Genomic DNA, 18,127 nt, shown 5'->3' on the forward strand with positions numbered 1-18,127 from the left:
GAATACCTTATTTTTTTGTTTTATAAAATAATAATTTTTCCTATATATGTTCATTAATGATAGTTTCTCCAAATTACCTATCTTTCTAATAGCTTAGATCCATAAAGTATTTCTTATGTTACTCCTGTACTATCTAAAATTTATATTTACATTGTCTGTATTTAACAAAATATTGGCTTAACCAAAAATATATCATTAATAGGATACTACTGTGCATTTCAAACACAATTTTGATTTTTCTATTGGTAACTAAGTAAGAAAACAATAAAAGAGGGAATGGAGAAAACCTAGACAAGAACAATTCAGGACTTTGATTATGTTGGAAACGAAAAGGTATAAATGGAGATTAGAATATAGGATAGCTCCATTTCAAGCAAGTAAAAACTATACAAAGATTTTAAGAACATAAGTTAGAGGTTTCTGGGGGGGTGGGGGGGGAGTGCATTGTCCCAAATATTTATTATCTGCCCTTTTAATCTAATTCTCAGCCTTTAGAAGCTGACTAGTTTGGGATGCGTCAAGAAGCCCCCTTCCTTGCATTCTGGTTCCTGGTTGGGTTTAGGCAATGCGAGGTACTATCCTATATAATAGAGCCTAGTATGCTAAGTGTCCGGTCTTCTGGTCGACTGTTCAACCAATCAAAGAGTAATCTATCCTATCTAATAAAAGAGTAATATGCAAATTAACCGTCACTCCGCAACAAAATGGCGGCGCCCATAGACACAAGATGGCGGTGCCCAGTCCTCTCAGGCCCGCCGGAGTACCCCAGACCCAGGGAAGGCTGCTGCTGAGAGTAGGCAGCAAGCAGCCCAACCTGTTGGCCTGGGAGGCAACTGTGCCCCCCAGCGCAATCCTCTCCTAGCCCCGGCCCAGGCCTTGGGATTGCGAGGTGCCCGTGCACAACCGGCACGATCCACTGTCCACCACGGCCCGGGCCATGGGCCTGGGAGGCGCCCGGGCAGGGCCAGCGTGATCAGCTGCCCACCCCAGCTTGGGCCCTGGGTCTGCGAGGAGCGCACATAACTGGCGCGATCCTCTCCCAGCCCCGGCCATGGGCCTGCAAGGCACCTGTGCATGGCCTTCGTGATTCGCTGTCTGCCGCGGCCCGCGCCGTGGGCCTGGGAGGAGTCTGCACACTGCCTGCACGATCCTCTCCCAGCCTCAGCCCTGGCCGTGGGCCTGTGAGGTGCCTGTGCACAGCGGGCGCGATTCGCTGCCTGCCCCGGCTTGGGCTGTGGGCCTGAGAGGCGCCTGCGCATAGCAGGTGCCATCTGCTGCCTGTCCCTACCCAGGCTGTGGGCCTGCGAGAAGCATGGGCCACCTACCCCCTCCCACCCCCAGCGATCAGCTCCCATCTGCAGCCGGGGAGGGGGGTGTAGGCCTGGGAATGTGCAGCCACATTCCCAGAGCTTTTCCCTCCCAGAGGCAGCCTGGAGTGTCAGGCTGCACCCCCATGGAGTGATTACCCCCGCCCCAACCCCCCACCCCCCACCCCCGGTGCACACACTATAGCCTTGGAACTTCCCTTGCTGCCAGCTGAGTGATTGGAGATGGGCGGTGATATCTGGGCAATGCTGCCCAGCAAACCGCTCCCTTTGGGTAGAAACTTCTGACCAGGTTAGGGAGGTAAATGGGTTTTGTTTAAAATTTTTAGAAACTGCAATGGAAATGTCTGAGGTAGGGTTACACATCGGAAGTAACTTACAACTAATTTCTGAAGACAAACTGTGACATTGCAGTTACATTACTGGAGAGTACCCCGAGGTCCGGAGGTTGGCTCTTGCAGCGGTGGTGGCAGGTGCTCCCCACCCTGGTTCCTCAGCACCTTGGGCAGGGCTTGAGCCCACCCAGGAAGGCCTTTTCCCCTACAGTTTTTGTCAAGGCAGGGAGGTTTTGTAGACATGAATAAGAATTGCCCACGCACAAGTCCTGAAGATGCTGGGGCTGGAAGAAATGACAATCAAACCGGGAAAAGAGCAAAACCAGAAACACCACCGATCCCAACATAGATCATCTTTTTCTTCAGATGACTGTGTGTTTCCCTCTTCTTTGTCTTCTGGAAGCAAGACAGATTCAAGTACTGATGATTCTACCAATGGAAAAGTTAAGAGAAAGAGAGAACAGAAAAGGAATAAAAGGAAAAAAGAAAGAAAGGACAAAAGATGAAACATCAAGAAAAAGAAAGAGAAGGAAAAAAGGAAGAAACAACCACATGATATCACCTTTCCAAGGTCTCATGAAATTCCTGTTTAATTTTATTTTATGACACTTTTAGTTTGGGTTTACATTTTTACTGGTTTGTGAAGACCATGGCAGGTACACTGTCCAATATGTTAAAGAAAAAAACCCTAGCCAATAAAGAGGGAATATGGAGGGGAGAGCATTTGGGGGTGACCGGGCTGTCAGGGGAAGGCAGTTGGGGACAATTGGGCTGGCAGAGGAACAGTTAGGCATCGATCATGCTGGCAGGAGAGTGGTTAGGGGGTGATCAGGCTGGGAGGCAGAAGTGGTTAGGGGCAATCAGGAATGCAGGCAGGCAAGCACTTGGGAGCTAGCAGTCCTGGATTGTGAGAGGGATGTCCAACTGCAGTCAGACATCCCTTGAGCGGTCCCATATTGGAGAGGGTGCAGGCTGGGCTGAGGGACACCACCCTCCCCCCCACCCCCCGCACGAATTTCGTGCACTGGGCCTCTAGTACTAATAATAGAAGAATATGCAAATTTCCAGGATGCTGTCACAGTAACAGTAACGACCGAACAGCAGGCTGCGTGGGGTGACCAGGCCAGGCAGGGGCGTTAGTGAGGGATGACCAAATGACTGAATAGCAGGCTGTGTGAGGTGACTGGGCTGACAGTGGGGCATTTTGGGGCGACCAGGCTGGCAGGGGGACATTTGGGGGCAACCAGGCCAGCAGAGGGGGGCAGTAAGGGGTGACCAGGCCGGCCGGGTGGAGAAGTTGGGGGCAACCAGGCCAGCAGTTGGGGGTGACCATGCCAGCAGGGGGGCCAGTAAGGGGCAACCAAGCCAGCAGAGGGGCAGTTAGGGGTGACCAGGCCAGCAGAGGGGGGAAGTTGGGGGCAACCCGACTGGCAGGGGTGGCAGTAAGGGGCGACCAGGCCAGCAGGGGGGACATTTAGGGGCGATCAGAAAGTTGAGCAGTTAGGAGCCAGCAGTCCAGGATTGTGAGGGGGATGTCTGACTGCCAGTTTAGGCCCGATCCCTGCGATTGGGCCTAAACTGGCAGTCGGACATCTCCCAAGGGGTCCCGGATTGGAGAGGTGCAGGCTGGGCTGAGGGGACCCATCCCCAATGCACAAATTTCGTGCACCAGGCCTCTAGTATGCTAATGATATGCTAAGGCTACTCAACCGCTCACTATGACATGCACTGACCACCAGAGGGCAGATAGTCAACTGTTTGACCAGTCACTATGATGTGTACTGACCACCAGGGGCAGATGCTCCGACTAGTAGATTAGCTTGCTGCTGCAGTCCGGCCAATTGGGACCGAGAGAGACTGTCCAGACATGCCCTGGAGCCCTCCCAAGGTCTCTCTTTGACTGGCCAACCTCCCCCATCCCTCCCAGGCCCCAATCATGCACCGGCGGGGTCCCTTGGCCTGGTCCTCTCTCAATCTGGGACCTCTCAGAGGATGTTGGAGAGCCGGTTTTGGCCAGATCCCTGCAGGCCAGGCCAAGGGACCCCACTGGTGCACGAATTTGTGCACTGGGCCTCTAGTAAAATATAAGAGTTGGAGTTGATGTGAGGAGAATAAAGTTGGGATATTTGATTTTTCAAGTGTCCTCCTACTGAACCTTTTAATAAAAGTGACATACTTGTTTCATAATCCATCTCTTACAGCCACATTGTACTGTTTTGGCTTTTGGGAACAGCTCTTTGCTCTTGCCTCTACAAGGTTTATGTTAATAAAAGCTAATCCCCAACTGTTCTTACATCCAGGGTGCCACATTCTTCCTTGTTGAATTTCTTTAATCCTTCTTATGTCCCTCTTTTTTATTCATTTCAATTATTCTTTTTGAGTGTACACAGTGTTTTCTGTAGGGACTATGACTAATGTAGCAGCACTGAGCTCACTTTCTACCACAAAGAGAACAATCAATAAATGTTTTATTTTTAAAAATTATTTGTTATATTACATATATGAGGGAGAATAAGAGAGAAGAGTAAGAAAGGATATAAGGCTTAGAACCTATGTACTTTAGAATTCTGATGCCAGAACAAGAATAAGAAGAAGAATACCTACCTTATCAGAAATATAAGAAAGGTACGATAATGAGTTCAATGTGGGACATGTTGACAAATGGGAGACATATGATGTGCAAGAAGTTAACAATAGCTGGCATGGCCTGATAGGCTGTTGGAAATACAGGCTGGAGAAGTGATTTATTTGAATTTAAATTTGAAAAATAATAGATGAGGGTCTGTAAATAATTAAAAAACAAATGTAAACATAAAATAATGCCATGTTTGGGATATTTAGGAGAAAATTAAGAGCCCGATACACTGACAGTGAAGGGTGAAAAGTGAAGGAAGATAATTTCATGTCAAAGAAGATAAGAAAGTAAAATTTTATTTGTTTTTAATAAGTTGATCTACAGTTTTGAATGTTACTATAATTTGGAGGATATCAAAACTCAAGATATAGTAGCAGGTAGCAATGTTTCTAAGTTTTCAAAAAAAAAAAAAGTGCTTCTAAGTTTTTCTACTGAAATACCCCTATAGAAGGGAAAACAAAGCTGAGTGGACTTGGTGGTGAGGGTAAAAGTTGTAATATTATTTTACACTTTATCATATTCCCTTCTTATTTTTACGAAAATAATTATGGGTAATATTTCCTATTTCAAAATATGTCTTGTTTGTTTTATGTGGAAGTAATATAAATATTTTTAAACTATTTGTTTTCTTGGCCATCATTCATAACAGATTATCACAATCTTGTGGACATAACACAACAGACATATATTTTCTCACATTTCTGGGGGAAATCAGTGTAAAATCAAAGTGTTGGCAGGGTTGGTTCCTTCTAGACACTCATAGGGAGAAACCATTCCATGCCTCTCTGCTAACTTCTGGCAGTTGCTGGCAATCCTTGGCATTCCTTGGCTGGCAGAGGCATCACTCTAATCTCTGTTTCCATCTTTGTATAGCCTTCTTATCTGTGTCTCCGTGGTCAATGGGTTTTTGTATTTAGGGTTTGCCCTAGTCTAGTATGAACTAACCTTAACTGAATTACATCTACAAAAACCCAAATCTCAAAGTCACATTCTGAGTTTCTAGTGAGACATGGGTTTTGCAGGGGGTGACACCGATCAGCACTATTCAACCTGCTATAACTGCACTATTAAAATAAGTTTTCCCTAGAAAACATTTTCACATAAACTTAATACTTCAACAAGTTTGCCATTTTTATCTTATTGATGGCTGGACATAACTCCATGGGAAATGGTTATGAATACTTCAGTAGGATGAGCACAGCTATCCTACCTAATAAAACAGTAATATGCAAATTGACCACACCTTCGCTACGCCCAAGCCACGTCCACCAGCCAATCAGGGTGAGTATGCAAATTACCCAACAAAGATGGTGGTTAATTTGCATATGCTGAGGGAGGGAGGAGTGAAGACTGAAGACAACTTAGAAGGAAGAGGGAGGAAAAGCGGAAAGCAAGGTGGCTGCCAGAGGGAAAGCCCGGGCGGGGCAGAGTGGGGCGGAACGGGGCGGGCGGCAGTGGCGAGCGGGTGCAGGTGTGGCGGCCACAAAGGCAGCGGCCGCTGCCCCAAAGGCCGCTTGCAGGATTTTTCCTGCAAATGGGCTACTAGTATATTATACAAAGCAAAATTAAACCAAATTTCAAAATATTGATGGCTAAGTAGAATAAACTACTGAATTAGAGGAGACATGTCCAGAGCTCTGTGTCAGTTGCTTTGACAATGAAAAAGGCAGGATAAGTAGATCAGGGCTAAAAGCTAGAATAAGATAAAGAACTGCTGCTTCTCACAAACTCATTTACTATACACATTTTGTAGATCTGATTTCATGAACCTGAGCCCCTATGTACATTTTTCTTTTTATTGAGCATTCCTATAGCTACGAAAAGATGAGATCTACTTTATTCAGACCACACTTTCCACCAGAATGTAAAGCAGTCATGTTAATCCGAGGGTGACAAAAACAGCCATGTATTAAAGTAATTACAATACCCTAAACAAACATGATCAACACTTTTCGATTTATCCACTAGTCTAGATGTGTGCATTTCTCTATGCAGTGAGGAATATTGAGGTGACAAAGGCATTCAGGTGATAATGGATCAGGTGATAGGCTCAAACAGAGCTGTAGTTTGTGTATTATTATTCTGTTTCTTGGTGAAAGGAAATACCATGGGAGTAGTAAAGAATCAACAAAGGGAGTACCGCTATGGACGTTTTTAAAAGTCTTCTGTGTGCACAAATCAAGGCTGCAAAGGATGCTGGTTGGAAAATACACTGTCAGCCTTAGGGCACCCAGGCACTCTTAAGACCAGGGCCATTAAACAGGTGAACAAATATGTTAAAATATCATTTGGTAGTTTGTCAGAACTGGATTCAACACAATTTAGTGTGAAAACTACTTTACACATTTCTGAGAGTGAGGCCTACAGTTCCAATTTGACTCAAGACTTTTAAGCTGAGAGTGTTTTGTGTGACCTTTCTCATTTTGATAAGAACGATTTACGAATCAGGCTGATTTTGGTCTAATCAGCAGGGATGTTGAGAAATCACCCCTGCAGTTTTTGCTGACACTTATTTACAGGATTTGCTGATGGTAGATTAGAAGACATGAGGATGTGAAAACCCATGGGTGGGAGTGAGAAGAGTGGATAACAAGCCAGATGTACTATCTAGTTAATTTCAGTAAAAACCCAAACTTTAAAGTTAAATGCAAGATTGAACTGAGGGATGTATAAGATAGGAGATGTGAAGACTCATGCAATTTCAAAACTGATAACTCTCTGACTGGTGCACAGGAGAGGATCTTCCATTTAACCATGTAGCAACATTCATAGATTCTTTGCCTGTAGAAGACATGCTATAAGAAAATGCACTTACATTTGTAAAGCAAATATATCTGTGTGTTCCTGTACTTATCTCTGAGTTTGACACGTCATCGATTCATACTGTTAACCAACAGTAGATTTTCAATTTCCTGTAAATGTTAGTAAAGACAAACCTATTTTATATTTTAAAAGCGTAATTTATAAATGTCTTTATGTGTCAACAAGAGCTGTTTTATTTTATTTGAAAAATTGTTAAACATGTACATGAATAGGAGGAAAATATACAGAAGGCCCCTCTGCCATTCTCATAGCCTCAACAATTCTTAACCTTCTGCAAACTTTTCCTCTCCCATACACCTGTTTTGTTGGGAGTATGTTGCAACAAGTCAAGTCATATTCATAATCCTTTATATCTATTTTCTAATGATTATGACTATCTATAATAATAAGAGCATAATATGCTAATTAGACCGACAGCCAAACGACCTTCCAGATGTCATTCTGGACGTCCTTCTGGATGAATCCGTGGCTGTGGGGGCCGAGGCAGAGTGGTTAGGGGCAATCAGGCAGGCAGGCAAGCAGTTAGGGGCCATCAGGCAGGCTGGAGATCAGGCAGGCAGGCAGAGGAGTTAAGGGCAATCAGGCAGGCAGGCAGGCAGGCAAGTGGTTCAGAGAAAGCGGTCTCAGATTGTGAGAGGCAATGTACGACTGCCAGTTTAGGCCTGGATCGGGCCTAAACTGGCGATCGGACATCCCCTGAGGAGTCTCGGATTGCAAGAGGGTGCAGGCTGGGCTGAGGGATCCCCCTTCCCGTGCACAAATTTCGTGCACCAGGCCTCTAGTTGCTAAATAAAATACTATTATCATCCCCAAATAACCAAATAGCTGGATAATAAATAATAATCATCTAATACCTTGTCCATATTAAAAATTACCCAACTGTCTCAAAGATGAATTTCAGTTAATTTAATCAGATGACACAGATCATTCAATTTCCATACATTGTCACACTGCCTTTGATATTATTCCACAGTCTGGCTCTTTTGTACTCTACAACAGGCTGTGTGCATATGTGCATGCATGTATATGTGTGTAAATGTGTATGTAGGTGTATGCATACATAATTTAACTGAAAAATAATTATTCAATATTTTTTCTCATCTCATATTGGTATAAACAAGGCTGGAACAGTTCACACTTGTTTCTGTGTACACATTTAAAATACATATTTTTCTGTGGCTCAATGAGTGACTATGTCAGTACTTATCCCATTTCTTTATTTCCCTCTTATCATTTTGGTAATATATTAACATTTACTTCATTTGGGTAATAATCACTCATATTTCATGATGAAAGACACGAATGTCTCCACCAAAAAAAAGGGAAAAGAACAGAGTAATAAAAACCTAAAATAAAATTATGCATAACTATAGGAAATTCATCTTTAAAAAGATGCATTTGTTTTCAGTTACTTAAACTGTTTAAGTAACACTTAAATATGGCTAACTTTATTTTCTTAATATTTTTATTTTTATTATTTTTTTTTTAAATTACTTTATTGATTAAGGTATCACATATTTGTCATCAACCCCCTCCCCCCGTTCCCTTCCCAATCCCCCCCCCCCCATGCAAGCCCCCCTCCCCCTGTTGTCGTGATCATTGGTTAGGCTCATATGCAAGCACACAAGTCCTTTGGTTGATCTATCTCCCTTGTCCCCACCCTCCCCTACTTTCCCTCTGAGGTCTGACAGTCTGATCATTGCTGTTCTTGTTCTTCAGTCTATGTTGTTCATCTTTTCCCCTAGATGAGTGAGCTCATGTGATACTAGGAATACACTTATAGGGACTGAAAATGAGACAAGCAATAATGGTTATGCTGAGAGGCAAATGAATCAGTCTGTAGTGAGTTTCCTTCTGGGCCAACAGTTCTTTTGAGTCCCGGTTTCTATGTCCAGCAGTTGTTAATGTGTTCATAACAGCAATGATATTTCAGTTCTGGATGGTGGACAAATGGTGGTATTGCAGGTCCGACCCTCTCTGGTTTGGTCCTGGGCAATCTGCAGTGACTCATATCTGCTGACTGCTAGTATGGCAAGGCATCGTCAGCGTCTTCCATCTCTGGACTGTTTCTCTTCTGACTTCATGGCTGGAGCACTCCTGTCAATTCCTCTCTGTTGCAGGAATCCACATGTCTCGGAGTTGTTTTCTGAAAATATACAAACATATTCTCGACCAAAAGTTAATAAAGGAATATTTTCTATAAATTTGACTTGCGATCCTTTTTCATTTTTTTGCCCAAATGATTTTCCTTTGGCTTGTTTTGACACCATGTATGTTTTACCTGGGTGACTTGCTGTTAGCATTACAAATGAAAGTTAATTTTCTAAAGTAAAAATTTTCTAGATGTAATTTATTTGCAGGATATTTTTCCTTACATGATATTCTTCTACTGTCCCCCCTTTTTTGGTTTAAATATTGGGAGGCTTTTGGAAATTTTATGCTGTAATCTTGATAGCTTTTAAATTTTACTTTTTTGCACTAAAATGTGACTGCTTTAGGTTCATTATATGTTATGCAATTTTACCATGAGATGAACTACCAATAAAAATTTTAGTTAACACTTTAGTAACAGCTTTTTTGTCCAGTACAATTGATTTTTCTAGAGTATTTGCTTATTTTGATTGGCCAATTTAAATTAGTCTGAAAACTTTCTTAATATTTTTAAATTTAATTTTGTAATATTTCATGAGTAAGACATTGAATGAGAACACTGTAAGGTTCACTGAACACTTTTTTTACGTCTCATATTAAGTTAAATAAGCTACCTGGCCACATGTATGTATTAACTTTGTTTGTTTTTTTTAATATATTTTATTGATTTTTTTTACAGAGAGGCAGGGAGAGGGAGAGAGAGCCAGAAATATCGATGAGAGAGAAACATCGATCAGCTTCCTCCTGCACATCCCCCACTGGGGATGTGCCTGCAACCAAGGTACATGCCCCTGGCTGGAATTGAACCCAGGACCCTTGAGTCAGCAGGCCAACGCCCTATCCACTGAGCCAAACCAGTCAGGACTGTATTAACTTTTTGAAATAATAAATAAGAAAATATTTAAAGAGATGCACTGTCATCATGCATTACAAACTGTTAGCCATTATATCAAGCCCTTTCAAGATTTAATATAAGCATATGTTAGTAACACTCCATATTTTAAAATGACACTTTAAAATATAAAATAATTTGATATTCTAAGAAAATGGTTTATTTTATTAATGCTGATTTTTAAAGTGTAGATAAATATTAAAATTTATTCAGGAGTCTATCACATTACTGCTACAATATTTTACAACACAAGCTAGTGCATTTGAATTTATGGGCATAGACTTTTATACACATGTTGAAGATAAACTTTTGAAACATTAACAGTTAAGTGTTACTCTTTTATCTGTTACAAATTTGTTCATTAATTGCAATGACTTTATGCTATATTTCAATTTCATTTTGTATTAGAAAACCGTGTTAAGCAACATAATCCTGTACAATAAGCATTATTAACTTGAATTTATATCATTAACTAATTATAGCTATAGAGTAACAAATATATACATTTATGATGTTCAAATAAGCACAAAAATAAGTGAGTTTTCTAACTTAAAGGTTCAGCCAAAAATAAGTAGTTATAAATCATATAACTTTATTTCAAAAGTCTTATAGTGGTGAAATTTAGTCTATACATCCTCCAAAATTTGTCAACTATATTTCTCAGGTAAATATTGTTAGACATTTTATGTATAAAAATAACTGACAAAAAAAGATTTTTTCCACTTTAAAGAGAAAAGAAATAAGTAGCATGAATGAGTAGGTTCTTGGTTGAACACACATTTTTATGATTGTATAAAAGCACAGTCTTTTATTCTTATGATGGCAAGAGGTGAACAATAATTGTTGTGGTTGCCAGGGACTTTGAAAAATGGAAATGATTTCATCATCATTTCAATTAATTTTGTTTTCAGTTCGTATAAAAATGTTTTCTTCCTCTTCTCTTTGCCTTTTTAGAGTTCCAGAACTTGTTTTAAGACTCTTTTATACTCCTTTGAACCTAATCCCTCAATAATTATATGTCAAGTGTACCAGTGCTGCAAGTGTAGGAATTTAAATATAGTGCCCAAAATAACTGATATATTCCTGCTTTGTTCTTCAGATAAGGTCTTTTGGTTGGATGGAAACGTTTATTTTTACTAGAGTTAAGTTTGTGGTAATAACAGATTCATGAGGTTTTTGCACAATTTGCTATGAGACCCCATTATTATGTATTTGGGATGCTCATAGAAATATGTTTTTTAAATCTTTATATTAATGATGGTACTAATTTAAGAGTTCAGATTCATAAACCTATTTTCTTCTCTCCCTAAATATTTTCTGCTCTCATGAATATCAGCACAGTAGAAATCCACTGGTTCATGTGTTCAACATTCCTAATGTTCAGTTTCACAGGAAATAATGGAGACATTGAGCATCAATAAAATAACCTGAGTTCTTGGCATGTTCTTTTTTTTTTTTTTTTTTTAGTTAGGATGGCCTGGTCTAGTAATGTGAACGGATTTTTTTTTAATCTTTCTTTTTATTAAGGTATTATATGTATACATATCTTACCATTGCCCCACCCGCACCCCACTCCCATACATGCCCTCACCCCCCAGAGTTTTGCGTCCATTGGTTATGCTTATATGCATGCATATAAGTCCTTTGGTTTATCTCTTATCTTCCCCACCTCTCCCTAACCTTCCAGCTATAATTTGACAGTCTGTTTGATGCTTTACTGCCTCTGTAACTATCTTTTTGTTCCACAGTTTATAATGTTCTTTATTATCCATAAATGAGTGAGATCATGTGGTATTTTTCTTTCTCTTGGCATGTTCTTAATCTGACATCTCTTTAAAATGCATTATTGGTACATAACATACCAGTAAATATCACTTTTGGAGTGATAAATTGAAGCTCATTTAATTGGATTCTTTTTTCTTTACTTCAAACAAAAAATTGAGATAATTTGCAGTAATCTACTTAGCATGGAATCATGTCCTGGCTCCACCTTGGGCAAGAGGCTTAACCTTTCTGTTAGATTCATTCTTTATTTATAAAATAAGCCTAATTAACAATACCTAACTTACTGAAGATTAATAAGGTTAAGTGGGGTGATTATATATATCTATATCTATATATCTATATCTCTATCTCTATCTCTATCTATCTACATAGATATAGATATAGATATAGATATAGATATAGATATAGATATAGATATAGATATAGATAATAGGAGTGCTAGTACATATTCTACATTAGCTATTATGATACATATTTTAAAAATAGGAATTAGCTGAACACTATAACCTTGAATGCTGCTGACTTTATAATCTTTGACAATTGCTTCCTTCTGCCCTCTTCCATTTATCTATCTATTTACTTATTTATGTATGTATTTTTTTTCAAAGAATAAATTTCCTTCTGTACAGGAAAAGAGAGAATTCATAGCCAATCTGATTTCAATGCCATTCTATCCATGAAACTCCCAAATATAGAAATGAGGCATGCTAGCAACAGAAAAATCTAAAGACCAACCTAAAAGCTTAATACCAGGCATAAAAGTTTTACATTTTGTAAGAATGCTTTTGCTTGCTGGCTTTTTTCACTTATTTATTTGTTGGTTTATTTTCACCAAGGACCCTGAGTTCTTAAAGAAAAAATTGTAGGCCAGTCATTCTGAGTCAGAATCCTTTTTAATACCCGGTGGTACTAGGTTGTCTTTTAACTTTTCTTTTGTTTTGTGTTCTCTAATTTCCAATATTTTCTTGGTATAAAAATATTTTCATATTAAATCTTTCAATTTGCCTTGTCTTTACACTGGTTTATAAACTAAGAGTAAATCCCTATGTTCATTGTACTTCCACATGTAAACCAAACAGGAAAGACAAATTAGTGAAAGAAATATGAATATATAAGAGAGTATATGATGAATGTAAAGATAGTAACTGAGAGAGGTATAAATTAGACAAGAGAATCACTTCCCTTAGTTTAGCTAGGATTATAAAATATGTTTATGACTACAGTTAAACAACAAGTAACAGGACAAATGTCCACTGAATGGTATAAAATTATTATAGGTTGTGGAACTAAGAGAAGGAATTTAGATTTCTGGTTTTTGTATATATTTTGTAAGTATTTATAACTCAAACATATATATGTATATACTAGAGGCCCGGTGTACGAAATTCCTGCACGGAGGGGGGTTGTCCCTTAGCCCAGTCTGTACCCTCTCCAATATGGGACCCCTCAAGGAATGTCCGACTGCCCGTTTAGGCCCAATCTGGGATCGGGCCTAAACGGGCAGTCAGACATCCCTCTCACAATCCAGGACTGCTGGCTCCCAACTGCTTGCCTGCCTGCCTGTCTTCCTGATTGCCCCTAACCGCTTCTGCCTGCAAGCCTGATCACCCCCTAACCACTCTGCTGCCAGCCTGTTTGCCCCCAACTTCCCTCCTCTGCCGGCCTGGTCACCCCTAACTGCCCTCTCCTGCAGGGTTGGTCACCTCCAACTGCCCTCCCTTGCAGGCTTGGTCCCTCTCAACTGCCCTCCCTTGCAGGCCGGGTGCCTCCCAACTGCCCTCTCCTGCTGGCCATCTTGTGGTGGCCATCTTGTGTCCACATGGGGGCAGGATCTTTGACCACATGGGGGCAGCTATATTGTGTGTTGCAGTGATAATCAATCTGCATATTAATCTTTTATTAGATAGGATAGAGGCCTGGTACAGGGGTGGGGGCCAGCTGGTTTTCCCTGAAGGGCATCCCGGATCAGGTGGGGGTTCCCTTGGGGTGTGGGGTGGCCTAAGCAAGGGGCCTGTGGTGGTTTGCAGGCTGGCCATGCCCCCTGGCAATGCAAGTGGAGGCCCTGGTATCTGGAATTTATTTTCCTTCTACAATTGAAACTTTGTAGCCTGGAGTGGAGCCAAGCCTGGGGCTCCCTCTGAGGCCGGCAGCTATTTGTGTTGGGGTTATAATTGAAACTTTGTTGCCTTAAGCGGGTGGGCCCGGCCAGGGTGTGCAGAAAGCTTTGCTTCCCCTATTGCCGGCGGCAACCCTGGCCTGCTCTCTCAAGCTCCATTCTGCTGCCATTTGTTTGAATTTGTTTACCTTCTATAATTGAAACTTTGTAGCTTGAGTGGAGGCTTAGGCCTGGCCAGGGCAGGCGGAAAGCTTGGCTTCCTCTGTTACCTAGGAAACCTTGCTCTATGTGGCTGTAGCCATCTTGGTTTGGGTTAATTTGCATACTCACTCTGATTGGATGGTGGGTGTGATTTGTGGGCGTGGCTTGTGGGTGTGTCAGAGGTATGGTCAATTTGCATATTTGTCTATTATTAGATAGGATATATATACTAGAGGCCCAGTGCATGATTGAATCATGCACGTGTAGGGTCCCCTACACGCTTTCCTTTCGATCATGGGGGAGTTGGGTGCCTGTCCGCTGGTGCACCAGGCCTTTCAGAAGCCTCTGGCGTGGTGGAGGCTTCTGAAAGGCCTGGTGCCTGTCCGCTCCCCCGCTTTTGATGGTCCGCGGTGGGACATGAGCTTGCTGCCCCAGAGGCCCCTTCTGTGCCGCAGCACAGCCATGGCGCAGACGCTGAGCTCGAGCCGCCGCTGGCAATGCGAGCTCAGCGTCCCGCCGGCCCAATCAGCCACCCCGGCCACCCCAAGTCCTGCCCCCCTGCGCCTCCTGGCCAATCACGGGCATAGCGAAAGTATGGTCAATTTGCATATGTGTCTATTATTATGTAGGATATATATACACACATATATAAATATATATATACATATATACACATATATATATATATATATATATATATATAGATATATATATATATCAAATAAAAGTGTAATATTCTAATTAGACCGGACTAAGCCAGGGTTGTGAGGGAAGCCTGGCTCCCGAGTGCCTGCTGGCAGCCAGAGGGAAGCAAGCCTGGCTCCCGGGTGCCAGAGGGAAGCTGGTGCTGGCAGCTAGGGGAAGGAAGGCCTACTCTTGCATGAATTTCATACATCGAGCCTCTAGTATATATATAATTGCCTTTACTACCACTGTCAATAGCTAAGGTAGGCAGCTCTGAAATCTATATTTGATATTTTTGCCTCTGAATAGGCCTTTTTCTGCTTGCGTAAGCTTTGCTGTTTGACTTTGTGTGTTTATGGTATGTGACACATAGATCTGTTTTGCTATTTTAGGTGCCACTGTCTTACATATGATAGCATTGCTCTGCTTTTAGGGAAGAGGAAAAGAGCAGAAGAGGTTAGAAAGCTATCCTAGCTAATAAAGAGAGAATATGCTAATTGACCCTCACGCCATCACATAGATGGCGGCGCCACAGCCAATAAGGAGGGAATACACTAATTGATTGCCACGCCCTCAAAGATGGTGGTGCCCACAGCCATAAGATGGTGACGCCCAGTCCCCTCAGCCCAGGTGGGCCTGGCTGCTCCAGATGCCTGCCTCCATAGTCCCCCCAGTCCACTCAGTCCCCCAGCTGCCCAGGGATGACCAGAGGTGCAGGCAAGCCTTGGATGGCGGCTGCCTAGCCGACACCTGAGGCACAGGCAAGCCTAAGATGTTGGCTACCCAGCTGCCCAGGGCTGCCTGAGGATCAGGTATCCAGGGCCAGCTGAGGCTTGTGCTGCTGGCAGTGGCAGCAGCAGAGGTGTGATGGGGTGTCACCTTCCCCTGATCGTTGGGTCACCTACCTTCCCTGAGGGCTCCCAGACTGTGAGAGGGGGCAGGCCGGGCTGAGGGACCCCCCCTTCCAGTGCATGAATTTTCATGCACCGGGCCTCTAGTCCAATAGTAAAAATCATTCTTCTTCCAAAGATATTCATAGGAGAATTTTAAATTTAATTTTGGCTTAAGTTCTCCTTCAATTTTATACAATTTTCATTGCATATTCCTCACCTCCACAGTATTACTGATGAGCTTAATGCTATTACATATTAGACTTTATAATTTTTAGAATATAATGTCATGATATCCTGACCTTAGTGAAATAAACTCTTAAGTACCTTTGGTTATGAGCTATTGTATCTGCCCTTTCCACATATTTTCAATGTGAAAAAAAAAGACTGATCTTAAATAAGGTTATTTAATTTTATTTTCCACATGAGATTCTGTTACACCATATTGAAAAATTTTCTAATTTAAAAGAATACAGAATCTTCCAGGTCTTTTAGAAAAGCAATGAAATATACATAATTAAATTTTAAAAACTTACTGATGTTCCTTTGAAAATTAAATTTTTATTCTAATAATTTTTATCTCATAAAAACTATGAGATGAAACTACTAATGGAAATTATTTAGTTTTTTATAGAAATTGCTCAGTTTTTTATAACTTCTAGATAACAAAACCAGTAAGTTCTTTTTGCCTGGAGTCTCTACCTTAAATTTCTTGCTATAGCATCTATAGATCCTATACAATAAAAGGCTAATATGCAAATAGATCCAACAATGGAAGAACTGGTTGCTATGACGCACACTGACCACCAGGGGGCAGACACTCAATGCAGGAGCTCATGGCTGGCAAGTGCAGTGCTGGTGGTCAGAGTGTCTCCCGCCTCTGCAGCAGCGCTAAGGATATCTAAATGATGGCATAGGAGCGGGCCTATGCCGTCAGTCAGACATCCCCCAAAGGCTCCCAGACTGCAAGAGGGCACAGGCTGGGCTGAGGGATCCCTCCACCCCGAATGCATGAATTTTGTGCACTGGGCCTCTATTTTTTATATAATAGCCTTTATTTGCTTTAATCTCAGAATTATTTTAAATAAACTGATTTTTGGAATTGAATGGATACTTCAATTTGAATTCTAGAGAAAAACACAAATATAAAAACCAGAAATATAGAGTCCTATTATAATAAAAGCAGGATCCAAATACCATTGCATTGTTTTCAAGCATGGATGTTGTAAATAAGAGCAGCTTATAGCAGTCCTCAAAGAAAGAGGATCATTTATTACCATTGGCTACAGCATTTCAATCAGTTTCTGGAGAAAAATATGACAAATTGAGCTGGACAGAATACAAGTAGATTAAGAATTTCCAGTAGGCATTTTATAGGGCTAATTTTTACAAGAGACTTGGGTTAAATATTCTAGTATGATAATTATGTTGCCAGAGAAAAGTGGGGGAAAAAACAACAACAAAAACAAAAGCCATTACTTTGTCACAAGTGCCAATTTAAAATTATAAGCTTTCCCTAGAATACATCAAGTTCTTTGAGTTTCATTTATAGTGAAATACTCATATTCTTGGCATATTACAAATATTTTATAATGGCACCCAAGAGACATTCAACCAAATGAAATTTTGATTTGTTAGAAATGTTGATATTATAAAACTCAAAGTACAAAAGCCTCACTTTGGTATTTTAAATTTTCCTTCAAACTGAAAATCTTCAAATAAACTAGTCTAGTTTTATTCAACATAAGAACAATATAGAATGCTTTTTATATTTAAAATAAAGAAAATATTTGAGCATTGATTTTGCTACTTATTGTTAAGACTTAACTGTTATTTTTCACAAGAAAAATTCAATTGAGTGGTCATAAAAAATCCTACCAAAAATCAGTATCCTCTTTTCAATTAAATAATAAAAAATTTATCAACCAAGTTTGGAGAAAACACTGTTATATATTTCCATCTCCTACTTTCATGCAATTTATTTACACATATATATGTGTGTGTTTTTTATTTTTTTTATTTTGCAGATGGAGTTAAGGCTTTTATATATAAACTAGAGGCCCTGTGCATGAAATCCGTGCACAGTGGGGGGTGTCCCTCAGCCCAGCCTGCACCCTCTCCAATCTGGGACCCCTCGAGGGATGTCCAACTGCCCCCTCACAATCCAGGAATGCTGGCTCTCAACTGCTCACCTTCCTGCCTTCCTGATTGCCCCTAACCACTTCTGCCTGCCAGACTGATCACCTACTAACCACTCCCCTGCCAGCCTGATTGATGCCTAACTGCTTCC

This window comes from Eptesicus fuscus, chromosome 10 (genome assembly GCF_027574615.1).
Source record: "Eptesicus fuscus isolate TK198812 chromosome 10, DD_ASM_mEF_20220401, whole genome shotgun sequence".
NCBI classification, from domain to species: domain Eukaryota; kingdom Metazoa; phylum Chordata; class Mammalia; order Chiroptera; family Vespertilionidae; genus Eptesicus; species Eptesicus fuscus.